The 21161-nt window shown below is 37.4% G+C and overlaps 1 long non-coding RNA gene across 1 annotated transcript in view; it reads right to left on the bottom strand.

Moving 5' to 3' along the window:
* Window positions 1–7077: 7077 nt before the first annotated feature.
* LOC106948701 (uncharacterized) overlaps window positions 7078–21161 on the bottom strand; it is a 78586-nt gene continuing 64502 nt past the window's right edge. The window contains exon 5 of the long non-coding RNA XR_001425228.1: window positions 7078–7417. This is a non-coding gene — a long non-coding RNA (uncharacterized LOC106948701). The remainder of the gene's footprint in view (window positions 7418–21161) is intronic.

Raw genomic sequence — 21161 nt, 5'->3', positions numbered from 1 at the left:
TTGCGGCTCTCCAACAGTGAGCTTTTGAGACTTTTTCACCTCCCCTGCCATCCTCCTCACAGTGGCGAGATTAACACAAGGTAAACTTATCTATTTCAAAGACTGGCAAAGAGAAAAGGGCCTCTGTTTCACACATTATACTCCAGGTTAATTAAAAGTTTCTAGACAATAATTAGATGAAAAAGTACAAATTGAAAGTCACATTTATTTTTATTGAAACTATTAGGCGTGCCATTACTTGAGGCATCTGATATCACATTATCACATTTTTTCCTTAGTTTTCTTACACCTGAGTATTTAAAGATGTATTATCTTTTGAAATTGTGAGATTTTGGTTTTGCAATAAAACTTAACCTTGAAAACTTTACCGTGTTTTGACCCTTTCAGTTCTTCTTACAAGGTGTGTCAATAGATGGCGAGTCATATTCAATAAAGTGACATAAACATCTCAAACTAAAAGTACCTTTTCAACAACCAGAAGGCAGCTATTAAATATACTTTTCATCAAGCCCTGATTTCTGCTTTTGACAATAGTTTTTTTCATTTTTATGATGTAATATTCTAATTATAAACAGCATGTTTTCATTAACCGTAAGCGGAAAATATCATGATTAACAGAAATAAATACTTTCAAACATCCATCTAAACAATGTGTATTTATGTGATAATAAAGTCCCTAAAATAAATTCTGACAATTTGGACAAAGAGAGCTAGAATAAAAATGCTTATATTGGTCAATTTTAATAGCACTAACATCAAATATACCATTCCATGTTTGAAATTCCACTGTGCTTTGAAAAGCAGAGTGGAAACAGTCATAGCACTATTTTGCCATTGCAATGTAATGTTTTGGTTGTTTGTTGTATTTCCACAAATCCACAAATATTTATATCCTCACACAGACGGGGATCCTCAGCACACGAAGCAAACAGTAGGTAGGAACACAGTAATGCTTGCTTTGACCCAATACACATTAGTCAGCTAGCATAGAGCTACTATAGATGTGCTAAGGTTTACTCAAAATTAGGTAAATTCAGAAACATTTTAAACCTTCATGAATTCCTTTTTTGCTTCATTTATGAAACAACAGATTTCTAATCTGTGTTTTTAGTCTGTTTTTTTTATAGCTTGCTAGCAAATTTTCCTGTCCTTTGTTTACTTAGTTTTTAATGTTTTGTTCCAGTGCAGATTTTTTCTCAGCTTAAGAACCTAACACTTTCACCCGCTGGCTGTATATAATAATGTATGCAGTACTTAAATCAGAATGATTCATCAATGAAAACTTCTATGGAAGCCATCACAAGTCTACTGAGAATGCAACTCACGCAACCCCCCCCCCACCCCACTGTTTATGAAGATATCAAATTCATTTTCGTCATTATTTCTGTACCTCAGTTAAATTATAACTTGAGGTTTGTGTAACTGCATCATGATATTTCAGTGCATTAGCATCTCTTTGTATTACATCTCTGCTTGAGTAATTTCTGCAATTTCTTCCAAAGTGCTGATTGAGAACCAACATTTTTACCCAAACTAGTAACTATGACAGTTAAGTTCTCTTTCACTTTGCTAGGAAACCATGACAATGTGGTCGCTATCAACTTACACAGCAGCGGGGGTCTCCCCTGAAATAAATGTTAGCCATTATTAATCTACCTTGCAAGTTTCCTGCTAAGTATGAAGATACCAGCTGTGCAAAATGTCCATTTTATGCACCATCAGGAATGTGCAGCTGCTCAGTTATGAATTAAAAAAGAAAAAAATTATTTCCCCCCGAATGGAAGTCACCACACACGCATGCAAAACAAGCGAGTCCAAGAGAAATTTAGCCTTCACAATACCAATAAATTGTCAATTGACTTTATTTCCCTTTAGATGATGGGATTTAGACCACATGACAATATAACTGTGACATTTAAATCACAGTTATATTGTGTAAAAACTATTTTTTAGTTTTGTTTGTTGATAGTGACATGACACCAAGAAAATGTTCCAACAGCTGTGAAAATGACATCAAAAAGCCAGAGGAAAACCCAAGTAACACTGAAAGCTGTCATTAGTAAAAAGACTTTCCATTTGAATTTATTGACTGCAACGTAGTGTAAATTTTAGTAGAAGTTGGTCATTGTCAGCAAGGGGGGAAAGGAGCTCAACTTCCAGCTGAAGTTGTTTATTAAACAATGTTAACCTTCAGGACTGCTGGTGTGTGTTCTCAAATATATCAGAAAATTCTCAATTTGAAAGGTCTGTGGTGCAGAGCTACAACAGCCTCCTGCCTGCTGACTTCTGTGCTCTTCTTCCTCTTCAAATGCTTTGAATGAGATCTTCAGTTTTGCCTTCACTACCTGGAGTACAGGTTCAAACTCAGGTGAAAGTAATATTTATCCATTTTTTTTTTCACAGTACGGTTAAGAAATTGGGACATTCAAGTCAGTTGACGTAAATACCTGTAACGCATTGTGAGATAAACCAGTGGATTGATTGGGAGGATTTTCTCTGATATTGTGATCCTCACCTTCCTTCCTGTTTGGTTGCTGTATTTCTTAATGCTGTTTGTTTTGTTTTTTTTTTGTTTTTTTTAGCAGCGTCTCATTTTTGCTTCACTGGATTCCTTAAAAAGCAAGACTTTTTAACCATAACATTAGTTAGATGTTAATGCTTTGCAACAGTGAATTGAGTGTTTAAATTAGTTATAGTCATTAAAAAAAATGAGGACATGCAAGTTATTTTTTAAGAATTGCTCACATTTCACTGTCCAATATTGATTTAATTGCCCAAAAGACAAAAACTATGTTTTCCAGCTCAAACTTTCCCTTTTAGCTGTGAGATGTTTGAGAGGTTCTTGGATATAAACCTCGTTTCAAGTTATGCTCAGCTTCTCGATTTGACTCTGCCCAGTATTTTCCATCTCCTAATTTTCAGGGAAGTTTGGATGGATTTGCTGGTGTGCTTTGGGTCACTGTCAGGTCGCCCCACAGCATCTCAATGTAATCAAGATCTGGGCCTTGACTCAGAGCTGGAATTTCTCATTTTCAGGGAGTCTTTGGTGGATTTACTGATGTTCTAGGATGGTCTCATGTATAAACTGAACTGCTTTTTGTCAGGGAAAAGGTTTGAAAATGTTTTTTAGGACAAAATATTTTAATTTCTAAGCATGGTGTTCAACGTAAGGGTTGCAGGACTGCATAGTTTTCATACATTTGCTGTTTCTCTGTCAAAGCTACTTGCCGTTTGTATTCATCATCATTTCATAAATACATTTAAGAAATACTTTCTTCAAGTGTGGTTTATTTCTCCCTATTGACACTGATATTAAATATTTACATGTCCAAATATGTTAGAAACATACAGAGGGAGAATTGAGCTGTAAAGACAGCAGTTGTACTGTATCCTTGTATTTTGACAAAAACATATCACACTTTATGACGATCTGAATAAATTGTCAGCCTGTGAAAAAGGGGGAAATGTGCGTCATGCAGTAGCTCCAGTTGCTGTGGTAAATTGTCTACCAGTGGGATCCAATGAGTTGTGTCAAAAGGAGGGAATAAAGTAACTCCAGGCATTTTAGTTGAAAGTAACTTTTTTTTTCTTTCATAAACTTCCTTTTGTGTGTCTACAGCATCCATCTCATGTCCACAGTTTCTTGCTTTTGTGGTCTGTTAGTTCTTAAAAGTGTCCAGCGTGCACGGTTAAACCTCTGGGTCTCGTTAAATTCCTCAGCAAGCATTTGCTATTATCTTTGTTAAAGAAATGTGCAAATGAAACGGGAATAAAGAAACAGCCTCTCAGCATGTAAGGTTGTTGAAGGCTGGGAAATCAGAAAATAAAACACCATATCTGATGAGCTCTCTGTGGTAAGGGGAAAAAAACAAACAACAAAAGGCCCAGAGCTGGAAAATTAATTAAAATGAAGTGTTTGTCTTATATAATATTCTTGATTTACTGTATTTCATATGTGCCACCCAGCTGAGTTGTGCAAACCTTAAGATGTATTCAGATGGAGAGCAGATTTACAGCTCTAAGTTTGTGTTCCTTAAAACATTCTTTCTGTTTTTAATCACGCATAAATGTCTCAAGACAAGTTTAACTAACAGAGTAAAATGCAGTTTTTAGATAACTTCAGTTTATTCAAGTGAAAAAAAAATCCTCCAAATCAAGCAGCCTGTATATGAAAAGCTAGCTAGTGACATATAATCATTTCAGTTTTTTGGAATCGACAAGACGTAAATTCCAGTCCTGTAGCTAGTTTTTCATAAATAGCAGTCTACATGAAAAACTAGCTGGTTTTTCATATAGACTTCAATTTGTCTAATTTTAATAATTTGTCACGCCACCCTTGCAGCATCGAATACTAATCGGCAATGAGTTTTGGCCTGCTTTCATTTTACAGACAGCGGTTGTACAGAGAGAACGCAATGTTTAAGATCACGCAAAGCCTCTCATTCTTTCAAGTTCAGCACTGTTCCATGTTTTCTCCATTTTTTGATACTCACTGCGGTTCCCTAGAGTCCCAAAGCCTTACAAGTGGCTCTGCAAAACTGGTCTTAAATTTAGTTTTTTTGATTCATAAGAATTTCTAGCCTACAATACTTCTTTTAGTCAAACAAGGTTTTTTTTTTTTTTAGAAATTTGATGGGTGACAATATTCACACATTGTAAAACATTTTTTAATAATCTGAAACAAATGCGACAAGGAGCATTACCAGACAAAAATGGACGTTGGTGAATACTTTTTCATACTGCATGGTTCTATCATGCTTTTGGGTTTTTTTTCCATCTATGTTTTTTTTTATTTTGTATTATTTTGTTTGGTGTTGACGAGATCACTTGGTGCTCTGTTGCATTTTTTCTTCACTTTCTTAGTCTGCATCCTTGTTTGGTCGTGTCAGTCCAGCACACCTGCTCTTTTGTTGCTTGCTGCATTTAAATATGCAGAACTGACAACTGCCTCATTTCTGGCAGTTGTTGAAATTACAGTTACACATCCAGTTTCATTTTGAGATTAAATTGCACAGTTTTCTGAATGTTAGGAAACTGTAAAATTATCTCATTTTAAGTTTTATGAAAAGTCATTAATGCTACAATATGCCTACACTTGTGTAGTAAAGATGACTTTGATTTGCAAAGACAGAACTAGACTAGATGAGCCTGAGCTGCAAAATGCATAATTTTACTACTTTGCAGACACATTTTTCATTCAGCATTTACTCAGAATAATTCAATCATTTGTACATCTCACTGAAAAATTAGCTCACACAAATTGCAAAAAACAAACAAACAAAAAACAAAACAAAACAAATTGAGTACTTTGACCATAAACCTGAGCTTGAGAAATCTGTAACTTCAAAATGAGATTTGTGTTCAATTTTGATGACATTTATTTCACAGACACCCAAACGTAAGTGATCCTCATTGCTTGCAATATTTAACTCAAAAGAAGAAATCACGTGTCTTTTGTTGTTATGTGTGCTGGAATGTGTAAAATCACAGTTTATGGGGTTAAGTAGAAAGAAATAAAGGAAGGAAATAAATCAATTCCTGTCATGTGTATGTATATTGTGTGTATTATTTATGTGTCCCTACTTTACATAATGTATGTAAAGAAATGAAGGGTTGTAGAATCTAAAGTGTGGCACTGCATAAGAAAAGAGTAAGTTACTTCTACCATGATGTCGCTGTCCCGTATTTTTTGTTGTCACTGTTAATCATCTAACCATCTTGGGTTGAAAGTTCGATGCTCTATATGGACACGTGGGGGGCACCAATTAGTGAAACTATTTGGTTAGTTATGAAGAAATACATTCCAAATCTCCAACTATGTGTGCCGTTAGGGATGTGACATGCTGAGGTGAGTGAATCTTCAGCAGGGCATACAGAATGTCTGCATAGGACAGAATGAGATTAAGTGACAGTTAATAGGACATTGCTGCCACATGTGTCAATTAAATATGTGTTGGTGGTACCTATGTGCAGTACATCTGGCATTTCTACGTTTCAACATGACTAAGACATCAAAATAGGCAAGATGGGTACACTGCGTTCATAAAAGGGATGGACATTACCAGTCAGAATTATTCAGTTATTCCATAATGTTGGAACAATTCTCAATTTGTACTGAGGGGTTTAAGGGTTTCAAGAAAATCTTCCCCCACAACCAGTCTGAACCATGAGTAAGAGATGGGATGAATTTATGCTTCCAGTTTGTTTACACTAAGCTAAGAATGTGTCTTGTCAGACCAAGAGATGTTTTGTCAAGATGTGTAAATTGCAGCATTAGTTTTCTGTTCTTCAGTGACAAGAGGCCTTCTGCTGCTGCAGCTAAAAGTTTGCATCAATTCATTATAAATACCAAATTAGATTCTCTCTCAATTTTATTTCCGTGTCGTACTGTAGTTTCTCAACTCTACTGTAACTTTACTGTTGCATACTTTACTGATGGTAGCAATCTGTTACCAGCCTTACCCTTTGATGACATTATTCAGTATTAAAAGTTTCATCTGAGCATAAATATGGGACAATCATCTGTATTATAGCTATAGGTAGAGGTGTTCTCACATTCAAAGGCTGCGAAATACTTCTTTAATGGGAACTAGTTTGTGCTGCAACTTTTACTTTTGTAGTCATTTTGTAGAAGAGTGTGTCAGTCCCCTAAATGGAGTTTTACTCTGTCATAAAACTTCTCTCTTTTCAATACAACAGATTTTCCACTGTGAGGATTTTTTTTATTATGATGAGTCATGAGGAAGGTTGTTTCTGGCAGCCTGAGGTGCTGAAACAATGCATGAGGATTGAGAGATTTTTTTCCCTACCCCTTTCTAACTGAAACAGCAAGTGTAGCAAAATGTCCTATTTCAAAAAAAAAAGCTGTCCCAAACTATTCTTTCCCCCATTGCTTAGGCAAACACAAAATGAGACGCACCAGATGCAGCAAAACTCACTTCCAGGAGCATTCCTGTTTACTTGTAAAGTCTAATTGGTAGGCTCGCTCCTTGGCCTGAGAACTACTTTTCTAAATGCAACCCGCTTTCTTTGCAGTTAAACACAAGACGCCTATGGAATGAAAACACGGCTACACACTGCACTGTTAATGTTTACTGCGATGGCGTGGACGTGGCGATGATCTCTGTTGAGCTCTCTCGTCTCTGGAGTGATCTCCGACGTCCTCAGATGACAGCTGTGTGAAGCCACCAGTTTACATCGAGACAGTGCAGGTCTCTGTGGCCCCTTATGCCAGTGGACGTTAGTATCGGCTGCATCCCTCTGTTTGAGATTTATACCCATTAATAATTCATTCTCTGCTGCTGACTTAGGAGGCCCTGTTTCTCCCTACTGCATCACGCTGGCCCCTTTCATATGCTCCAAAGTGACGCATGGTGGAGTAATGTGCAGAGCCGCTTTAGTGGCCCCTGCATTAATGCTGAAAGAGAGGCAGGACAAAAAGAAAGAGTGTGATAAAAAGCTCCATTTTTACTCACTCTCTATTCTCCGTCTCTCTCTCTTAAACACGGTTGCTAAGCTACACCACAACTAATCACCAGGAAAATCATCCTTATTCAAAACCATATCTCCAGCCTGTGTGAGGACATACTGTATTCTGCCCTTCTAATTGAAGATATTACTGAAAACAAAGTAGTGCTTGGAAATACACATTCATCCCGTTTTTGTTTTGTTCCCCTCATATTTAAATGTCAGCTCAACAAACACATTTTAATATTTGAGAAATAACCCGAGTAAATACAAATAGCGGTTTTAAGATAAATATTTCACTTATAAAGGGAATAAAACTATCTAAAGCTGCCTGACTCAATATGGAAATGTAAATGCTCCTGCTGTTAAGCAACAAATTAATTGTGGTTAACTGTTACATTTTTCCAATTCAGTTTCACAAGCCACATTCAGATTTAATTATAGTTAAACTTGTAGAATCAAGAAATCTCTTAAAGGAAAACTAAAGTCACATCAAAATATGAACATTTTTAATGAAAATTGTTTGGTGAAAAGCTTCCACAAAGCATTCCAGAAACCAGTTTCTCCTACCTAAAACGTAAACATTTTGTTTTTAGGATTTTGGTCAATGAATGGTGAAATGAGGCGATTTCTTTGGGGTGGAGTTACCGTCCTCCATCACCCTGGATTCATGACTTGCACTGTGACTCTGTTTTATTGGTAATGAGTATTGAAGAAGAATCAACATTAGAAATTATGTTATTATACTAAAAAACATATATTATAAGCATATTGTATGATTTTCTTTCACTCTGTATTAGTTTAAAATTCCTCTTTTAAATAGTTATCCTTTAAACAGAACCTGTTCTACAGCTCAAAGTGGGTTAAAAACTCTCAACAAGCAGCATATGCATAAATATCAGTGGCTTCGTTTGAGTCTGGAAAGTGCTGAAGGTTCTGAGACTCCAGTGAACCACGGTGAGAACTTTTCTCCACAAATGGAGAAAAACAAGGAACAGTGGTGAACCTTCCCAAAAGAGACCAGCTGGAAATTAATCCAGGAGTCCATAGAGGACTCAACAAGCAGGTGACAAAAGAACAAAAACATTTGGTTCATTGCCATGACCTGTGTTGGACAAGAAAGAGAGTTCCAAGTGAAAAGCGCTGCTGATCAAAAAGACCAGTCTGACATCTTCTAAAAACAAAAACATTTCGACTATCCACAAGACTTTTGGGAAAATATTTTGTGGGCTAATGAGACAGTTATATCCAGCTCCAACTAACATGGCATTTCTGTAAAAGAACATTTTATCCACAGACATGGTGGTGGTAGTGTGAAAGTATGAGGCTGCGTTGCTTCTCCACCGTTGTATCTGTACCATGAACTGATGGAACCATAGATTCTGCTCTCTTGCAAAAAACGCTGAGGAGGAAAGCCTGGATATCACATTGTGATGAAAAGCTAAAGCACACTTTGGTTTTGCAGCAGGACAATGATCTGAAACACACCAGCAACTCTGTGTCAGAATAAATAACTGAGGCTGTTCATGTTGAAAAATCCTCAAATGTAAGTGACTGAAAACAATTCTGCAAGGAAGAGCTGACCAAAATTCCCCCATAGGGATAAATAAGACATATTGCTCATGTTTTTCATAACACCATACAGATGGCACAATGAGTTACCAGTTTGAGAGGGTGCTTACTTTTTCATTTAGGGTCAAGCTTTTTCAAAGCTTTTTTCCAATATTAAATTAAATCCTAATTTAAAAACTATTGAATTAACTTTAGTTACCATTTCTTTAATAATCTGAAGCTTTTACATATGTCCAAAAAGCAACACAGAAGAAATCTCTAAAGGGGATCGTGAAAAATACCTTTCACAGGCACCGTATGTCCAGTGGTTAAGGATGATTTAGTTGACAGCGTGCCTAAATAAGTCAACAGTTCGTTGCTTGTCAGTGTTCCTAAATTGAAGTTTAATATCCTCTGCTTCTGGCAATTTCCTACATCCTCAAGGCCTTCATGTTTCCAACCAGTCACCCAGGACCTGGATGGAAATCTTTCCCATCACCGTTCACCACCTCTGAGGGGAAAGATTATGAAGATTAGATTTGCCCTAAATAGATTTTTTTTATGGCAGCCAGAAACAATGCTATCTCAGAGTCACTCTATATGCAATTCGCTCTGCAGAATGCCTGGCAAAGAGCACTTGCCTTTCATTTGTGTGCGAAGCATGGCTTTGTGTGCTCTTGATTGAATCTTGCAAGGAAAGTAATGGCGAATGTTATGACTGGTGACGTAAGGGCATAGAGACTAATATTGCTCCCTGCCTTCCTCGGCAAACCACAAGTCTATGCAATCTGTCTCCGGGTCATAAAGATGCTACACCTGCACTGATTTACTGTAGGAGCTGCCTCACCTAGCCCACTGGGAGTTTGTGTATATATGATTATTATTATTATGGCTGAAAATGTCAACATGATCATTACAACAACAATCTTTCCTTCTTTCTTGACACACCAGCTCCTGCTCAAAATAAAACAGCTTTATTCACTCCCACAACTCCTTGGTACACTCCAGAACTTTGTAAAATGAAATCCTAAAAACATCAGTTTGAGAGACTGCACAAAAGTCTGGTTTTGCTCTCGGTCTGAAAGCCCACACAGGTTACCTTCAGCAATATGAAGCTGTACTAAAAACAGCCCAGTTCAGTAATAAACTCCTCAGCCCCCCTGACAATGCCTTATTATCCTTTACCCTTAACAAATGTGAAACCTTTTTATTCCAAAGTCAACACCAAATACAGCTCTTTCTCTCCCTCCAGGAATCCCAACTGAATCATTTTCCACCAGCTCTACTCAACCACTCGCCAAGTCCACCCTTACTTCAACTTCTTCAGTTGACCTTTCTGAACTTCTGTTTTCATTACTCACCATCTTCCAACTCTCTCACCTCTGGTTCTGTCCCACAATCTCTCAAACTGGCCCAGTCCAGCTCTAAAGAAACCCAGTCTTTATCCTGGGAATCTCACAAACTTCAGGTCAATATCCAACCTTCCTTTTATGTCCAACATTCTCGAATATGTTGTGCCTGCCCAACTCAAAACCCATCTTAACTCTAACAGTTTGTCCAAACCATTTCAGTCCAGCTTCCACACTCACCACTGCACAGAAACTCTCCTCAAAGTCTCCTCTTTTCCTCGGACTCTTAGCCAATTCAGCATCGTCATCCTCCTGGACCCCACTGCAGCATTCGATACCATCAGCCACTCCAATGTTATCTCCTGCCTCTATAACACTGACTCTGTTGTAGCCTGGTTGAAGTCATACCTCACCATCAACAGTTCATCTGCATCAATAAGTGCTTCTCCATAACTGCCCCCAGCCTCGTCACAAGGCGGCGTCCCCCCCCTCCCCGAGGCACCGCCAGATTCTCCATTTTTATTGCCAAGCTGATGACATTCAGCTTCGGAAATCACCCCACCCACAGTCGCACTGTAATAAAAACCTGGATGAAGCAAAACTTTAAACTGAAGTATGATGAACCTGAAATCATTGGTTCCAAAAACATCACTAAGTCCACTGAATATTTCTTTTTGTCCATAGACACTACCGCCCTATTTCCATCACCACTCATCCACAATCTTGGCATTTAATTTGACTCCTTCAAAACCATATCAAAAAAACAACAACAAAAAAAACAAAAAAACTAAGACTGTTTACTAAAGTAAGATGAGAAGAAAACAAGTATATATTGGAATAAATGCATTGGCAGCAGAAAATAAGTTGCTCAGCAACTTTATAGTAAGCAGTAAACTAGAAGTGAAACATATGAATTTGGCTAAAAGACCTGTGGGTATTATAAAATGAATCATTTTATAAAATGAGTCATTTTATAAAATGAGTCATTTTATAATACATCAGCAACATCTGACTGAAAAAAATTCTAACATTTTTACATAATTATTCAACAGACATGTTGACTTAACCACTGCACAAAATCCTGTTGCCATTTGCACTAATGCACTATTACCTCTATGTTTCTAGACATATGTGCCGGTAACAAGCTGGATATTCATTCAGAGAATGCTCTTAGCATTTGAATTTCAAATTTGGATTCATCAGACTGCTGGTTATTCTACCGTTTCTTTCTGTCGTTTTCAGTAAGTTTTGGCTCAGACGAGGCAAAAGCTTCTGGATGTTGGTTAAACATGCAATGATCGATTTCAATTTGTTCCAAAAATGCATACAATTTTATATATAATTTTCAATAAGTATGTGATTAGAAACTGGAATCTATTTATCCCTGTAACATGCTGACATTGTTCTTATTATAACAAGAACTAATAACCCAAAATGTCTACGCTCCCACTGGCAGAAAGTCTTAATAATGATTATTTATGTGCTATAGTGGTGAGGGAACTATTTTCCATGCTCTCTGGACCCGTGTTAGTAGACGAATTGACTGGCAACACACCAATTTTCTATTTGGGTGCTCCTGTGCTGGTTGGTTCACAGGAGGCAGCTGGGTTTGTTAGTGTCCTGTGGAGGCAGAGACAGGTAGACAAGAGACAGCTAGATGTAATGACCCCCACCATCAATGACTAAGCAGCAGCAGCTCTGGATGGCTGAGAAAGTAAACCTGATATTAATGACAGCATAGCTATAATAACCACGGCTGCCTCATTCTCCTCTGTGGTGCAGAAAAAGTCAGCTGGACGGGCTGCTGGTGGGAGTAAGGCTTTGTAGAAATGTGTGCTGGCAACAACATATGCATTTCTGCCACGCAATTATTTATATTCAAAATTTTACCTCTAGTAGGAGGGATACGTAAAAAAAGTTTAATATCGGTTTAGCATTACCGATGGATCTGGCTGCATCAAATTAACATTTATTAAATTGTTTATTTTTGATTTTTTTTTTTTTTTTTTTTACACAGCTACATCTAATTGTTTTAAGTATAATTCTAGCGCAGCTGTATTTATCTCTTGCAAAACAGGATAATGCCGAGACTATTTAGTGAAATATGTTACACATATAAGGGCACATACAACATTGTTAAAAAGATGATGTTGCCCAAGGTGGAATAACAGGAGATCGCTCACCAGCTGAGATATAAGCCTGCATAAAGACTTAAAATAAATAAATAAAAAAGAAATCAACTTCTTTCATTAATAAGAGTCAACATCTTGCTTTGACCTGCAGGTAAAAGCTATTTGGTTTGTTTAAAGCCTTTGATTAAAGCGTAGGGAGGTCTCTGAAAAACAGTTTAGTTTGTCCATTTAAGTTTTATATCCTTCACTTGTAGATTTAATTAAAGAATTAAATGAAATATGAGTGTTGAACTAGGAGATTACAGGAGTGCATGACTGGACAAGTAATACCAAAGTGGTAAATAATTGTTCTCTATTCCAACTATATGTACACATCAGCCAGTTGTTTAGGAGGTATGCAAGCATTTTTACATAGAATATTTAGATTTTGACCCCTCCTCCACATCTGAGAGGGCAGCGCCTCACCATCCCATTTCTTTGTTCAGCAAAACAGACCGGAGTAACACCAGCATTAATCCAGATGAAGCCCCAATCTGCTGTTCCATCTTCCGCCCTATTTTCTGGAATTACTCGTCAACAAGATCTCACCTGTTTCCGTGGCTCCAACCTCAAACTGCTCATTTGTGAACTACACCTTGACCCTAATGCTTTGAGATGCTGCCTATGAAAACCACAAACAGGAATGGGCAACAGGAGAAAGACATGGTGGAGTGTTAGCTAATTACTTTATATTTATAAAGATAAGAAATTAATTCTCAGAAGTTATCTGAATGAAATGGACCTACATTCAAAACGATTCAAGCTATGAAGACAAAAAAAAAAAAAACATCTTGAGCCTGCAACATTGACAGTAAACAGGCAAAATAAAGGCTGCTAATGATTTTTCACACATTTCTACTCAGAGTTGCCTGAGAAAAGTAGAAAAAAAGCTTAAAATCTTAGCTTTTGTTTAATTTTAAAATGGGCTTTTAGAATAGCACATCCCTCTGCAGAACCAAATGTTCTTACAACGTCTAGGTGAAAGACTGAGCTTTCAACTTAAGGTTCTCAAGAAACAGAGGAGAACTAGATTGCGTCCCTCCACATATTTTACAGTTCTGTCTTTCTCCTAGATAAAGTGAATAAAGCCCAGAGGCCTCTGATTACCCTAAACCCAGAGAGTTCATTACTTCAAAGCAGAACCTCATTAGTTTAGATTTGCCTTTCAAGTTCACTTTCTCTCAGGATCTCAACTTTACTGTTAATTACTGTTCAATTAATTTAAGAACTGGTAACCTCAGAGGCAGGTGCTGATAGCACATATAACTGATCAAGTTTGGCTTATTTCCATAATTTTTAGTAACATCACTGTGGGGACTTAAGACAAATAATAGATAGGGCAGTCTATAATCGAACCGATAGGGCACAGTACGAGCAAATATTCATACAGCATTCATGCCGTTTGATGTAAATCTTGATTAAACATCACAGTTATTAATTTCTAGGCAGAGCCTGAGTGGATAGTTAATTACACAAGCTCTGTTTCTACAAGACTAATACCCTTCCACAATTAATCAAGGCAGTTATAAACGAAGACATGCTGCATAGCAACACCAGCCCACCATCTATTAGCTTAAAAACAAAGAATTTTAGTTTTTATTTCACTCCATTTTAAAAGAAACCTGTTATAAAACAAACAAGATATGGCTGCTGGAACTGACTGCAGGCAATAAAATACATGAACCTAAGGTTATAAATAAAAGCAGCAGAAGCCGATATTAAAACACTAAAATCAGGAACAACTATCTAAGGTACCTTATACATCTTGTGCAAGATGTACAAGATCGGTTTCAAATGCAAACATCGGCCTGTTGCCCGTCTCTCAAAATTAGTAATCGTGCTGGAAATACCAGTGGGTTGTATCCTTTTCCTTTGGCTATAGGAGGCAGCTAACATGAGAGGATTAACTAGGTGTGCAAAACAGATGGAATAATTCATCCAAAATTATAAATTTGTTGAACTCAATACACAGCCTCGAGGGACACCTATAGCCTCCAAATGCAGGCATATGATGGAAGGAAACTGCATCCGTCCCAACAGATGATTTGAAAACCAGTGGATTGCTTAGTCTGAAAGGACCATTTCTGAAAACCTGACATAAGATATCATGATCTGCAGCATGAAATGCTTTTGACAAGTCAATCAAAAGTGCAGCACAGCAGTTTGCATCCAATCCCTCCATTAAAATCAAAAATAAGAAGCAAAGAATTGACCTCCTTAAGGAAGTGGGTGTAAAGCTGAAGGAAGAGAAGTGTTCCTGAACGCTGAGCCCAAACAGCAGTCGTCAGCTAAATTCAACTGTATCATTATGCTACATGTGTAACAGAATTCAAATGAGCTTCACCAGCCAGTCAACAAAGAGCGATTTGCTCTTTTGCTTCAGCAACATTTGTGCTCTGTGAGCTTGTGTTGGTTTAAAAGAAGGATGCGAGCCACACTGAGAAAGAGATGAATATGTGAATGTTCATGCCTACCCGGGTGTACGGGGCGTCTGTGCACACAAGTGAGCTGCAAGCTGTCATGATGGTTTTACCTCCTCGTTTTTCATGTACAGTGTTGTTGGATGTGCTGTTGCGCAGCGGGTGGAGTGATTATGTGCAGAGATTAGGGCAAGAAAGAGATATAAACCTCAAGGAAAGCTTGTCTTTTCCCTGCATCCCAAGCTTCTTCGTACGAAGCACAGGGCCTGACTGCTGATTAAAAATCTCCATTTCATCAAATCTAGACTCTGTCGTTTTTCATCTTTGTGGTGATTTTATGTCATGAGTGGATCCAGCAAGGCAGAAGGGAAAGTTTTTCATCTACAAGTTCTGCAGATATCCATAGATTGGCTCAGTTCATCTGATGGAAAAGTGTGCAGCACAAATGTGTCATGCTGTATTGGTTCTGCCACAATCATTGCGCTCCACTGATAATCACAGTGACATGTCACTGATTTGAGGCTCCAGAGGTGAACATGAAGTGAGATAACACAGGTGCAAAACAATGCTACTGTGTTTTTCTGCCGTTAGACATTTTGGCATTGATATTTCCCTCTGACTCAAAACAAATGGCATAATATGTTGCTTAGTCATTGTTTTCGCCTGGGTTTAAACAAAATCTCTGTAAACTGCAACTATGCAGGATGTTTTAATCACTCACAAATCCAGGAATCGACTGTAGTTGCTACAACACTGCAGATGCAAGCACATTTTAAAGGAGACATTGTGCCAGGATTTTGTTTTCCACAATTGAATGAGAAATGTTTTTGCTAATATAATTGCAAATCAGTAAAGTCGTATCATATTGTTTAAGCACAAAATATTCCACTGACATTTTAAAAAAGTTTGGGTCACTAATTGGTGGCCTGGGGTATAACAGATGTTTTCATACCAGTTTAGTTAAATGATCTTAAACTCGTTACTTTACTTGCAGAAAAATCCCTTATTTTATGACAAAGTTTTAAAGTTACTTTTTTTTCTGTCCTTAGTTTGGAAGTTGCCACAAAATCTGTGGATGGGGACAAAGTTATGCTAAGCTGAACAGATTATATAAGGCAACAATTTCAAAATTGTGAAATAAATTTCAACATTAGGGGAATAAAGAGTGGGACAGTAGCCCAACAATATGAATCAAACAAAATGTCATTTTTCAAGAGGATTTATCTCCTGCCCACATTGCCCAAAAGTTACCAAACTCAATGCTTTGGTGTGAACCTAAAAATATTACTTTGCTCAAAATATCTCCAATGCGTCATGCTTTAAAACAATTCTGCAAAGAGAGGGACAAATTCCTCCAAAGAGACGTACAAAGACTCACTGCTGGTTAGCGCATATGATTAACTCTTGTTGTCACTGAAGGTGACAACTGGGTTTTAGGTTCAGGGGGTAATTGGTTTTTTATATTGGCCCAGGTTGGTTGGGATAGCTTTTCCCCTGAACAGAAATGATCTAAAATCCGCTTTTTGTAGTAATGCAGGTTATCTGTGACATCCCAATTAGTTTGAAAACACGTAAGTGTGACAAAAAAGCAAAAACTGGATAAATCTGTTAGTATATGTTTTTTTTACTCAAGTTCAAGAACATTTAGCAATAACAGCATATGTATAAAAAAATAAATCAGTGAGTCTGTGTTAGCTGACTATACCCTTGAAATGCAACATAAACAGTGCGATAGGGTAGGAAGTCTTCTCTTCAAAGCATCGCTAAATATGCATGTGTTTGTTTTAAACATTGACTGCACAGAAATTTCAATGGATGAAGGATTAAAATGGTTTCAAATTTGAGCAAAACTACAGGTTTTCACTAAAATCCAAAAGGTTTTACATTCAGGATTTTGTATATGGAGAGATAGTAGAAGGTTATAAGTTTGGAACTGCCTCAGAAATAGATGCCTCAATAGCGTAATAACCCAAAGATGTAATGGTTTAAAAAGAAAACGGCACAAAACAGTCAAAACAAAGCCGTAAATTCCCAGAATTATAATCTAAATGCAAAATAAGCATATTCACATACGTTTTCTGTCAAATAAAACAAGTTTTAAAAGACATAAAATCATCTTAAATTCCTCTTTTGTAGTCAAAATCTTTTTCATGCTTAGTTTGTCAAATTCATAGAATGTATGGAAAACCTGAAGTGTTTTGACATGTGATAAAATAGGGTGTTTCATATGGCAGACTGTCAAAATGGCTGCTAACATCATATGTCTTTATAAGGTGATTACAGATGAAAATCAGCAGCAGTCCATTGGGAAGCTGAAAATGAAACATTCACTATTTGTTGTCTATAGAATAGCATGTTTTATATTCTGTTTAAATTCATCAGTATGCTAAGCAGGCGGTTTCTAATGTTTTCTCTAAGATAAACTGTGATGCGGTTAACAATGAAATCTTTAACGACCCGTTGCTTCCTGACTCAAGCTGCAGTTTATCATTATTCCCCTGATTCAGGTGTTAGAGTGATGATACTGCAGCGATGCAGCAGCTTCATTTTTAACCTCACTAATGACACCAGGCGTCACCTAATGGGCTTCAGACGTTTAGCTGATGTTCATATTCGAGTCAGTTTGAGTGGATTGGAGCGCAATTAACACAACTTTGCAGACAAACCCAAATATTGGCGTCCAGCAAATGTGCCTGTGCAAAGATCATGACCACAATCTGTTATGGTGATCAGATCCTTTTAAGTCTCATCTTTACACATACGTTTAGCTGCTTTCTTCAAGGACCTTTAAAGGATTCTTGATCGACCTCTTAGATGAGCCAAAGAAGAATCTTATCCTACAGGGATGGGGATTAGACTATAATCTAATGAACGTGATTGGCTCTCCTAAACTTACTGTATGGCTCGATTCACAGAATTTAGATTCCTTATCGGTCCTCAACCTTTTGATGACCCTATGAGCGGACCACACAGTTTGTAGCTTTGGCCACCTTGAGCCAATGACCTCATCAACGCACAACACAAAAGAACAGGAATGACAGACTTTTCATTATTGCCCAGCTATTGTGCTAGAGGGGGAAATCAATTATAAAAACACGACTAACAGCAAAGATAACACCAATGTCCTCTATTGTGTCAGAACGAGCTGCCCCCCCCCCCCCCCCTCTCTTTCCTCAAGAGTCTCTTGACCAGTCCGGCATCACCTTGGTGCAATTTGCTCTCCATCCCAAATCCCATTGCCTTTTGGAATTGGATTTACCTGACTCATTCACACAGTGAATGGACTCTCCTTCCAGTGCAGGAAAAAAGAGAGACCCATTCTATGTGAAATTGCCTGAGGAGTCACGAGGTTTTGGATTTGTCAGATACCTCTCTGTCTACCATTAACCTTCCAACAGTAAGAATGTCCTCATTACAAGGAAGCATCAAGGGCTCCTGGAGGGGGCGTACACAGAGCTGGACACTGAAACAACGGAGCGGTATGCAGATGAGAACAAAGAGGGAGAGACGTAGTGCGCAATGTGTCCTCAGAGAAGGAGCACCGGCTTACTGAAGACGGAGGAAAATGAGGCGAGCATCTTTAAAAGTACACACAGTTTCAGGTGCATCTCTGAAACTTCTGTCTTTTCTTCTTTGCCAAAAAACATCAACATGATTTAGTTATTTATTAATCATTAATTGGCATATACAGACCCCACAATAGGCCATTTGCTAAATGAATAACAGGCTCGGAGCAGCAGTTGAGTAAAAACTCTACAAAAAATATATACAATTTGCATTTATGACCAATAAAAAGTTTGCATACATGTTCTACCTAAACTCCTCAAATGTCATAGCTTTAACTTCACTTGGTTCAAATTCTGTAAAAAGGAAAAAAAAACAACTATCAAGCAGTAATTGCTTTCCAATTAATCAGTTAATCAAAAAAAAAAAATCATCAACAGATTGTTTTACAATTATTAATGTTAAGTCGAGCAGAGAAGGAAATATATAATTCATGTTGATGTTAGAAGGATATTTATTTAGCTGCAGATGCATCCTGTACACTAAAGATTAAATAAAATGTGTATTGTCCGTTTTTAAAATTTAATAGTTGGAGGATTTTTAATAATGTATAACAGAAACTTAAGTGGTTAAATGAAAATCTGCAGAATGCATGAATGAATAATAAATAGAATAATTGATTACTAATCGGTAGTTGCAGCCCTACCAAAGTTTTTGTGTCCAACAGGTTGTCCTTTAAGATTGTCCTGCGTTTTCCTCCTACCGACCTTCGATCATCACAGTGGTAAGTCTCCGCCACACACAGGGTTTTGCATTCTGGAGGTTCCTCAAGCCATTTGTCAGTGTTGGTATTTATCTAAATATTTTCATTCACACCGGCACATGTATTTATAATTTCACTTTTTCTGAATTATTGGTTGAAGATTTTTGCTGATGTGGATGCACACACTTGGTAAGCAGTTGGTTTAAATCTTTAACTGTCTTATTTATTTACTGGGAGTTAAAGAACTGGTTTGGGGAGAGGATTTTTAATGATGCAACACCACGAAGTGGAGGAATCCATCAGGCTGCTGGAGGAAGGGGACTTGACTCTGGGGAAAGCCACCAGAGCTCTCCAAGTTGGAAACTGAACCGCATGCATGCCGTTTATTAATCAAACTCTGTACTGAGATTAAATGACATAAGGATAGACTGGCTTTTACTATCTGGATGACCGCTGCAGGTACATTTTTGCAAGAGAGTTTATTTAGAGGTCACAGAGTAAATGTGGCTGAAAAATGTCTTAAATCTATGCATTTAAATGTTTAATTTTCTTTTTACATTACTTTGTGTTGGTCTATCACATATTCCCAATAAAACACATATAAGTTTATGGTTGTGGACAAAATGTAAAGTTTCATAAATATATTTGCAAAGCACTATGACTACGACTTAAAAAGGAACAAACAAGATAGTTTTCTTACAGCTATAAAAGTTTAGTTTAAAAAGTCATAACAGAGTTGTCCTTTGAAGGATCATCAAAAATGAAAATGAGAAATGCACCCCTAAGGCTTTTGGCAAGCTCAGGGACCTCCGTCTCCCCCAAATGAGCTGCTTCTATTTAAGGAAATGACATCTACTCACAGCAGGACAGTAAGCAGAATCACCATGAAATCAGACTGACACACATACAATTCTCTAACGACAAACACTTATTCTGTCACAGTGATCCCTAAACTAGGGGATGAACAGGAGAGGAGAACAATATGAACCTCAAAGACAGTCAGACACGACTTTAAATGACCAAGTTTACAGAGGAAGTACAGCATAATGTGCCACATGTTTGGATTTCACTACAGTCTACTCTTTCTCAACTTAAATCAGGGTGTAAACTACTTCACTAAATTATTATTTTTCATCTTACAGCTAATACAACAAACGAAACAATCAACCATGGCACTAATTGACAGGAACCGGTATTGGCAGTCAGTTAAGAATAATAAGGAGCTTTCCATCTACTCACAGTCCAAAAACAATACATCATGTCCTCATTATGGATCAAAACCAGTTTAGACATTTTATTTTTTCATTCAACAGGGATCCAATCGGGATTCTGTGTATTCATAGCTGATCCAAGTCGAGATCAGAGATTTTCTGAAAACCGTCTGATATTTGATGTTGATTACACATGTATATTTGAAATTAGTCAGATGAAAAAGTAATCTGGTGCTTTATGGTGCCTATAAAAAGTATTCACCCACTTTTGCAGCCGTTACAAATCAGTCCATATCAACATATAAAGAAACAGTTATTGTCTCAGTGAAAACTGATTTCTACAAAAGCACAAATAAAAATGCAACACAAAATAAGTGCAGAAATATTCAATCCCTTTAAAGTGAGTGACCTAATTCAACAGAGGTCCAGCAAACTGGTGCTAATATTCTCACAATTAGTGGAATGAGGATATCCATTCACCGGTTTATTCAGTGGTCCTTGCTACCATGACAACATGAAGACAAATCAGAGAAAAGGCTATTGAAATGTATATGTCAGGGGATGGATACAGGAAAAAAAAAACATCTCTAAGGCAATGAACATCCCCTGGAGTTCAGTTAAATCCATCATCAAGAAATGGAAGGAATGTGTAAAATCTGACCAGATCAGGCCATCCTCACAAACTGAATGACTAAGCAAGAAGGAAACCAGTGAGAGAGGCCACC

This window comes from Poecilia latipinna, unplaced genomic scaffold, assembly GCF_001443285.1.
Source record: "Poecilia latipinna isolate Pla-1442-1.1 unplaced genomic scaffold, P_latipinna-1.0 Scaffold302, whole genome shotgun sequence".
In the NCBI taxonomy this organism is placed as follows: Eukaryota; Metazoa; Chordata; class Actinopteri; order Cyprinodontiformes; family Poeciliidae; genus Poecilia; species Poecilia latipinna.
Note: the sequence above shows the minus strand (reverse complement) of the source record. Positions and strands in the feature narration are given on the sequence as shown.